This window comes from Coturnix japonica, chromosome 6 (genome assembly GCF_054131305.1).
Source record: "Coturnix japonica strain WE chromosome 6, WE-NBRP24, whole genome shotgun sequence".
Classification (NCBI taxonomy): Eukaryota; Metazoa; Chordata; class Aves; order Galliformes; family Phasianidae; genus Coturnix; species Coturnix japonica.
Genome location: NC_140668.1, coordinates 25,954,741 through 25,964,580, shown reverse-complemented (window position 1 = coordinate 25,964,580; position 9,840 = coordinate 25,954,741). Strand labels below are relative to the sequence as shown.

Below are 9,840 nucleotides of genomic sequence, written 5' to 3'. Positions count from 1 at the left end.
CCGTGCTACCCAGCCCCACACAGCTTAGTTAAAAAGACAAATCGCAGCACTACATTTCCTCTTTAGGGAGGGGAATACGTCAGCTTTGAAGCCCAGCCTTCTGTGAACGCAGTGCTGGAGTGAAAATTACCCTGGTAGAGGCCACCTCAGCAAAGGACATAATTAGATAAATAAAATTCACAGGTGCTAACACTCTCCAGAGGGGAAAACAAAAAAAGAGCACAGTCAACGATCTTACAGACTATATCCAGGGGCGGAAGTAACATGTGCATATATGTGTGTTTGTATAATATACACATACAAATAAATATTAATGCCAAAAATGCAAAGTAGATGTGTGCATGTGTCTGTGTGAGAATTAAACAACCCATGAATACACAGATTAAACATGACACTCTGAACTACCCTGCAGTAGGAGAACCATTTTACACATAACACAGACAGCGTGAAGAGCAGCCAAAATGCCCCATTCTTCTTGAAAGAGGAAAGAAAAAAAAAATAAAGGAAAAAGAAAAACCTACCTTGAAAATACAGCATACTTATAATCATTTCTCCAAGCATGACAGCTGCTGTGCTGTGCTTTCAGGTCCTTTGAGAATTAAATAGTTGGGTTTTTTTCCCCCCAAAAAATTCTTAGAGCACCAAAACTTTTGTTTTTTTTCAAACCAACACCAACAATGCCCTTACCTAATAATAAAAAGGGATAGGAGAGCACAGCAAACAAACAGTGGGGGAGCCGAGCAGAGGCCAGGACCCAGGGCTGGAAACCAGAGGCTTCTTCCTTCCACTTCTCCCTAACTTTGACACGTTTAAACAAAACTCCACCTTCCCCACATATCAAAAGTAGGAAAACAAACACCTTTGGGTGCCAACAGCCACCTCACCAGTCGGCTGCACAGAGAATTTCACATTTAAGTTGTCCAGGAGCTAGTCTCTCTTGGGTTTATTAGTTATACCAATATTAAAGCAATCAAACACATGCTATGTGTCACAGTGAAACCTTAAAACAAATAATTACAGCACACTTCAGAAGCAGAGACATCACTTTTGCCAACACGTGGGGCACAGGCAGCAGCTACAGGACACCCACGTTGGTGCCAGTTTAATCAGCAAGAGTGAGGATAGTTTTTATCTATGTACACGGACATAGATTCCCTTTCACAAGTCCCAGAAAGGCTTATATCGCTGCATGACTGCTGAGGACCTTCTGTCCTTGCTGTCAGCTCTATGCATAAAGGTCTCCTACTCTCACAGCTGCAGGTTTTCAGGCAGGAGTACCCAATTCCCTAGGAGAGCTAGCTTGAAAACAGGCGGAAGAATGACAATACCAACTGCACCATTTATTGCCTCGTGAGTTAATAAGGCTGCAGCCTAATTAAACCTCTTCTTTTGAGCCTTACCATTCTTCTTGTGTGGCTGAGCAAATTCGCTCTGCCTGCACTTGGAGACCGCAGACTTGCTGCAGTAACTTGGCCTGAAGTTCTTGCACACAGAGTGCACAGGACTGCAAAAAAAGCAAATGCTAATAACGTAAATGGATACCTGTCTACTTGAAACATTTTCAGATCTGTTCAGCCTATAAATTAGCTGCATCACAGCATCCACTGAATCAAACAATTAAGACTGAAGCATATCCATTATTTTTAGGGTAAAGATCTACCTACAACACACTCAGTGCTCTGACCCTAAATTCCTGTGCAAGAGCTGGAATTTCAAGTCTTAAAATTTCCAGTCTTAATGTTTCCAGTACATTACTCTGATGGTGGAAGAGGTCCACAGTAACTATTTGAGACTTCCAGGCAAACTATAAATGCAAAACTACAATAGTTTTCTGTACAGGGACTGAATTCTCTGTGAAGCTGGACCTAACGCCTTGAGTCTGTTACATCTGCACACAAATTCACATTTACAGCCAGAAGCCCCACTCAGCAGAACTACCTACCAACATGCATAGCAGAAACTGCATACACAGCCACTGTACTGGGCCTCGTCCTTGTAATGTGCCCCCAGTGTGGATGGAGCTCTGGCAATAAATCTGTATACCTGTACCGGTACCCCTGTAACCCCTGTACCTCAGGTTGACTTCAGCATCTTCAAATTCCTCTTTGCAAAACAAATCACATCAACCATGCCTGCATTTAGCAGAATGCAGTTCACAGCACAGTGTTTTTGTTCCTCCTCGTCAGTTCTCTCTACAGATTAAATGCTGATGCACTGAACTGCTGCTCTTGGCTGAAGTGGGCAGGTGCAATTTGATTAGTATGGATTCTGGAATTGGTGAGTACTGTATCAGTATCCTCCCTAGAAAATAGGTGACATGTCATGGGATATTAAGTATGGCCATTTAATGTAAAAACTCAGATAATACATGAGTTAAATTGGGAAAATGAGAGAAAGCTTTTAAGCATTCTCCCAAGACAGATTGCAGAATAATATTATTGTACATGCAAGTAGTGCTGATTGACACAGTCAGAAGGCCATTATACTAGTATGGTATAAAATCATTATAGCAAAAAGCATTTCAGAGCTGCAGAGTGATAGCAGCAACATATAATGAATTATCAATAAAGAAGTGGTGATTCAGTGACATTACATCTGAATAGAAAGCTTCCTGTTATATAATTTAAAGCTGCCAGCCTGACAAGTGACTCGAATATCCAATTCTTTCTCCAGGTATATGAATCATCCTTCTCTTAATTTTACCAGAGCCTGCAATTTCGTCGAGTAGCCCAGAAACCAGCCTACAGTAAGCAGTGCTTTTACATAAAGGTTGTCTGAGCAGCTTTCAACAAGGCAGCCTCTTATCTGTAAGACTCAGCCTTTGAGATGCAGGTATTAAATAAATACTTCTTGTTTACAGCAAATAAACACAAAGTACAGACCTGCAGCAAACCAATGCCAGCAATGCTTTGCAATAGGGCAAAACGTGAGTCCTTAAAGTTGGTGCAAAGCTCATTTGAAATCAACTGGAACGTGCTAGTTCAGTGCTGCAACATGATCATACGGGAGGATTAGGGCCTATGGGAAAATTATTAGAGTCACCTTTTCTCTTTAGATGACTATTCAGTATTTGCAGTATTAATGTAACACCTAAGCATAGGAAGTTCAAAAGTAATTAAGTTTAACATGTGGGATTGAGAAGGATTCTGTTTGAGCATTCTCAATATTGGAACAAAAACATAATCGACAAACAAGATGAGCTGGGCAGCTGAAAATAATGCACGTGTGGTAAGTGTGGGCATAATATTATTCAGAAAAGAAATAAGTCCACGGTGTTGACAAATCCAACCATTTATAAGTTGAGTAGTTTTAAGCTGCCCTCCAGAACCATAAAAGTCATGCCTGTTTTAAGATGCATATTTAGACTGATTATCTTTTTAATAAATGGAGGTTAAGTCTTATAGAGGCACCTAATTTCATAGATACATCTTATTCTATTACTGAAAGCTAACAGTACACGTGCACACATAACTCTGCATAGAAATACATTTCAACGTTATCAATGATGCAACATAATTGACCATATTGACAAAATTGTTCCAGTAGCCTTTGCTTAAAGTTGTCTGGATTATTAGTTTAAAAGTGGCTGTCCCCTCTGCACGTTTGCCTAATTAGAATGGCCTACCACTGCAGTCATTTTGCTTTCTGCTTACCACCTTTCCTTTTTCTCCTCTGTTATGAATGGTTCACCTACAAAAGGCAGAGGATCTATCTACTCTTCCTTCCCACCTAACCTGTTAGAAGCCGGCAGCTGAAGACATTCCTTTTTATTGTGCTGAACACTCCTGCAATGGACAGCAGCTCAGAAATGTAATCACATGCCAACAGCCAGTAGTTAGAATGAAGCCTGACAAAACCTTACAGGAGGCAATGGAAACACAGAGAACTTCCTCACAACCTCACAAAAAGTTGAGGGAACTTCAAGAAAAGAACTGGTGGACATTTGCCTGAATTTCTGCCACCTCCAAAGACCAGTATGGAACCAGAATTTCAGTATTTTACCTGGAACTGGTTAGAAGCAACTCTTCTTTCAGGCAGTCAAGAGGTTTCTGATCACAGAACTGACTTAGGCCATTTTAAGCCTTTGTTCTTTTCTGTTTTAAAGATGATATAACCCTTGAGACCATGGTTTGGAAAAAGGAAAGATTTCTGAGAGCACAACCTGGCAGCCAGAAGCAGCTGAATGCTGATAGTGGATCTACAGCCAACTCCCAAGCTAACCACTCCACTTCCCTGCCTTGGCATTCCTAACTTTCAGGCAGAGGTACTGCTAGCTGCTCACCACAAGAATGCTGTAAAAATTAATTAGCAAAATGGCTATAAAGCACTGAGGATGAAAAAAAATATGTTAAGAGCTAAGCCTTATAATTAGTGTTATTTAATGCATCTTTAAAAATCGCTCTCTCTTCTTTTCTTTTATAAAAGAATTACACAATGACTTAAAGAAATGACAAAGTAATTTGAAGTAAATGACTGCCCTGTAAAATTGAAACACACCCTAAAATGTGGTTATTAAAAAATAACCACACACCCTGATAGTTAGCACTGCCTGAGCTGTGTATAGCCTTAACCTACTGGTGTATTATTAAGTGCAGTAGAATCAGCAATTATCGGAGGGAGAGAGATTGCTGATGCGTGTTAAATGCACATTACCTCTTTGGCATCAGCAGATTTGGTGCATCCATTGCTGGCAATGAAAAGCATGCTGGGCAAATTCAACTCGTGGCACAAAAGGATTAATTAGGGTACAGCTAATACAAGCAATGTTTAGACATGAATCAAGAAATTTAGGACACGGGGCTTATGGTGCACTGAATAAATGCCAACACCATGAAAGAAAGAAAGAAAAGACATTAACTAATTTTGTGTTCATAAGATGCAGAAAATTCTACCCCGGCTTCTGCTTAGCTGAGAATCACACAGTCAAGTTTCCTCTGAAATCCTTCACATACTACACTAAATGTTTTCTTGTTTTTATGCTGCTCCTCCTTTGCTGCATTTAAGTGTCTTTTCTGGCTAAAAAGAGAAAAACCCAACAGGTACCTGCTGCCAAATACTGCAGATTCTAAAGTCCTGCCTTCCTTGCATGCTACTCAAGGCCAGAAACTCAATACATAAGCACAGATAACTTAGTTCTCTACTGCACATATAGCCTAAAGGAATGTTTATCAGTGGGTTAAGAAAATAAAATAAATCAAGGACCATATAGCTCAGGAGATGGACATGGGAACTGTGGCTTACCTTTGAGTAGGACATTGGAGAGCATGCACACAGCAGCACCCTGCTGCACTGATGGACTGCTGTTCTCAGGTCCCAGAAGCTGCAGAGAGCTGAGAGCAAACCTCTGCTCGCTTTCTGCTTCATGAATTCATCTGCCTTCTGAAAACAGAAGCAGCAGCATAGGTGCCTTATACTCCACAGTGTACTGTTGCAAGCAGACACACTTTTGCCTGTATTTATCAGAGTTCCCTATCTGTGAATGACTGTGACACCCTACTCTTCCAGGAAGCTTTTTGGAATATAAATATGTTTAAATATATATATATTTTTCCACACTTTTACTCTGAAACAATAACTCATTTCATAAAAAAGTCACAGAAATGCTAAGAGCAGGAGTTCTCCAAGTTTTGAAATAGCAGGAGACTGAAGACAACTAAAGGGAATTCGCTGAGTCCAGAATCCTGAGCACAGCACAGACAGCAGAAACCACCTCCAACCCACAGAAACCCTCCAGTGTGAAAACTACGTTCATTAAGTCTACAGTGTTCAACCAGACACATATTGTAAGTTTTCCAGTATTTAAATCATTCTCTTAAACTTCCCTGGGCTGTGTCAGCACGCACATCCAGAGCAGCAGGGCCGGTCCCCCAGGGCTGTGACAGATGCGGTGCCTCCGCACCCTTCCACAACAGGAGGTCTCCAAAACCATTGGATTTACACAAGGCATGTAGAAGTTCTCATCCTTAGCCATGATTTATTTTCAGGGAAATTAAAGCTCATATTCACATATTGGTTTTTCAATAAATGGCTTTAAATTATATTTAAATAATTCTCAATCTATTCTTTAATTAATCACACTGCGGACCAATTTCCTTCTCTTGTTCAGGAAGCTTGACTTTGCCAAGGTCCCAAGACCCACAACACAGCAAGGCTGAGAGTCCTCTTATTTTGACTCTTTCCCCGTGTCTCTACAAGCCCTGATTTCTAGAGAAGAGAAAAAAACAGCCCCTGTAAGGCCTCACACTTTAATCACTTCAGGTTAACGCAACATCCTAATGAAATCTCCCTTTCCATCTCATGATTTGCTCCGCTCAACCTGCCAATTCAATGCTCTTATGGGATCGTTCATTGACCTTAAAGACTCCCATTACTTCCACCCCCTTTCTTCATTTGGAAAATCAAATTAATTTTGTTAGTGACAATTAAAATTTGCTTAAAACACTAAGTAGGTATAATGTATTTATTGCCCTTGGAGAATCGCAATAAGCTGATCCACCGTATTCAAAGTTTCTGTTTTTAATTAAGAGCAACATTATGGTTTTAAAGGCTCGTTTGGTTAGTTTTGCATTTGTTGCACTTGATACACAATAATTAATAAAAACCAAAAAGGTACACCACAAGATAATATAGGAAAATGCTTGTATTTTAATTTCCATGTTCACAATTGCATTGTGCAAAATAAAGAAATGCAAGTTGACTGCTTCACTCATTAGCAGAGACTCAATGCTTTTGTTACCATTCCCTATTCTGGACTCCCTTACAAGCAGCATTACAAAAGCTACACTTCACTTTAAAATAAATAGTTCAAAGCCATCACTCAGGAAAGACCGAGGCTATTACTGAAACTGGGCCAGGACAGCAAACAATGTTTTTTGCAAGTTTGGGTCCTAAAGAGCAGTTCAGCTTCTGCTAATCTGTCTGGTGGCATCAGAAGTGTAGCTCCATTTCCTGTGCTGCTGCTTCCTCATTTCAGCTCCCTGCTGTTTGTTTCTAGGATATTTTCCTCCCTGCTGGGTGTATGTTTTACTCTCCTCCAGAAGAGCCCTGATCACGTTTCTTTTTCTCACACTGTCTATTGCTGACGCCTGCTATGGGAATCTCCCAGCCGGCAGCAAGATCCCAGCGTGTGGAGCATCTGGACAGTTATCATGAACTAACATAATCCCTTCAGCAGCCTGTGTTAACAGGGAGTGATTGGTTGTTTTCAATCCTCCATACTTTCTTGGATCTTAAGAGAAACATGGGATTGAAAAAGAAGCATCTTCTGCGCCTGTAAGTTGGACTAAAGTTAACAGAGGTACACACAAAAACTCTCCTGAACTAAAAAACAGTTCAGCATCAATATTCTTCTCCTAAAAACACCTTTTTTTTCCCCTCTGTCCAGGTTGAAAGGATTGTGCCAAGAGACCTAGAGGCACAAGGCCATTTCTCTTTCTCAGATAAGGAGGCCCAGATGAACACATGGCTATGAAAACAACAATTATTTACAGCAATGAATTAAAGCTGAAATGGTGGCTCATCCTATTGCCAGCCAGCTCAGGGACAGGTACCCTGTCAGACAAGGTCCCCTGACACAGCCTGGGGGGCCCATGCCCAGGAGAGCTGTAGGCCTGCAGACAGCACAGCCAGTCTAACCACGGCCAGTGGCTTGGAATGGGGCTGCTGGGCTTTGGAGCAAGTGTGTTGTAAGGACAGATCAGCTTTCCAGTTCTGGGGGGTCAAACACACTCCCAGCCTCACTCCCCAAAGCCAGAAGTGATGGGTGGAACAAGACTGAGGAACACAACGTACAGAGAAGCAATCCCTGCAACACTCAGTACAGCCAAATGACTGCTGAACTGCACAGACAGATGTCTCCCAGTGCACTTACTGCCAATTCCTACCTCAACCTCATTAACTAATTTTCTGATCTCCACCCAGAAGGGAACTCGTACTCCTGATGGCCCAACACACAACACAGGCTGTCTCCAATTCAGATGTCTTGCTAACTTCCTGCAAGAATGTTATCCTTCAGTCACAGATGGCCATCCTGCCAACAGAAGATGCATGGATGGAACAGAATTGCTCCTACCATTCTGATCATCCCTAGAGGGGACACAGAGGCTTTTTCTCTCATCCCCTTCCGCTGTTTAAGAGGGCAGCTCATGCCTCTGAGCTGCATGACCCAGCTGCTGCGCTTGGGCAATATTTATCCTCATGGTCACCAGCCCTTCTCCACCTCCAAATAAAACAGAGCAGTGCCCGGCAAAGCCAATTCAACACTCACAAAGCCAGAGAGGTTTCTACATGCCTGTAATGTCTCCCTTTGCTAGGGAGAGCCTAATATGCTACTTGTTCTGGAAAACTCCCCCAGGCAGCTACATCCTTGTGAAAAAGCTGAGTTGCCTCTGGGGCAATGTGCTCCAAGGCCCTGGATCTGTCTGCAAGTGTGCTTTGGTGGTGGAAGAAAGGCTTGTCACTGATCCCAGTGCAGCTGGCAGGGCTGCAGCTGAGCTGAGAATGAGCTACAAATTAGTCCAACATTTAAATACTTGCTTTTAAAGATAAAAGTCAACTCAGCCTCTCACAGGAGCTCTTCCTGAGGAATGGGAAGCGTCTCTAAGAATAACCATGGCTGCTGCAGAGCAGTCAAGGTTCATGAGAGCCTCCTGACATCACACCAGGAAGGTCTGTGCTGCAATGTGATACTTGAAGAAATGACCTCAATGTTCTGCCAGTTACCACTGCCAGACATCACGGCATCATTCTTGCAGACAGAACCCTTTGTAATTTACACGTGTGGAGCCAGGCCTTCCTACTTCCTAATGACACCAAAAAGCCACCTAGAACTGAGGCTACAGGAGCACCTGGTCGTCATCTGGGTGCTTTATGCTTTAAACTCGGTACAGCACCTTACCTTAGAAAAGAGAGGCTACAGCACCTGGGTCCGCATGGGTGGCTCTCCTTATCTCAACACCAACAGGCAGCATTTGGGTTCATCAGGACTCAGCAAAACAAGGGAAAAAAGACCAGGAAAGGCCTGTCAGAAGGAAACCAAAGTGAGAATGTAATCCATGTAATCCAGTCCTCAAGTGACTGTGATTGTTAACTTTATTTTTTAAAAGGTACTACTAAACTAGGCTGAAATAAAAAATATTGAAGTACTGAGTGATAGAAGGCACAAGTTCATCACCGAAACCAACCAGGAATGTAGATGTTCCCTGTTGTACAAACACACAGCTTTTCCTCACACATTTTCTCCTATGTACCCACTTTTTTGATTAATGGCTTTGTGCTTTTGGGACACTGGGAACAATGTTTGAAGAATATTGTTTATACGGCTGAAAACGTTTGTTATGACTTCCTCCTACCAAGACAGAAATGAAAACTTCTAAGAACGTTTCAGGAATTCTTGCCACACCAAATAACCTGCTCCAGCTTAAGAGGTACCTCTCAAATAGCTTTTTTTCCCCACTGTAAGCATAATGATGTCATACTGACAGTGGGAAGAGAAAAACTTGGCTGTTTAATTTGGAAGATTGCTAAAAATGATACATTCAGCTTTCCTAGTCTAACAATGCAATGTTTTTATAGTTCACAATACCTAACACCCTCGTTCACATTAAACAAATCATCCTGAGTTCCTGTTGAAATAACACACATCCTATCCTCTCTCTGTGTACATTGCCACATTTGGAAAGAAAAAATAAATCTGTACTACAATAAGATCCCATTTTTGTCCAACTGCACATAGAAACATATTTAACACAGAGAAGCATTCTGAAAACCTATGCAGAAGAATGCTTAAGAACACCACGCATTTTTCAGGTGTGCTCTAAGATTATCATGGACATCTCCAGC

The 9,840-nt window shown here is 41.7% G+C and overlaps 1 protein-coding gene across 1 annotated transcript in view; it reads right to left on the bottom strand.

The window, feature by feature from the left end:
• LOC107319205 (uncharacterized) overlaps positions 1 to 9,840 on the bottom strand; it is a 224,733-nt gene that overhangs the window by 52,549 nt on the left and 162,344 nt on the right. Inside the window, exon 12 of the mRNA XM_085550603.1 lies at positions 8,897 to 9,019. The gene's annotated coding sequence lies outside the window, so the exon portion shown is untranslated. The remainder of the gene's footprint in view (positions 1 to 8,896; positions 9,020 to 9,840) is intronic.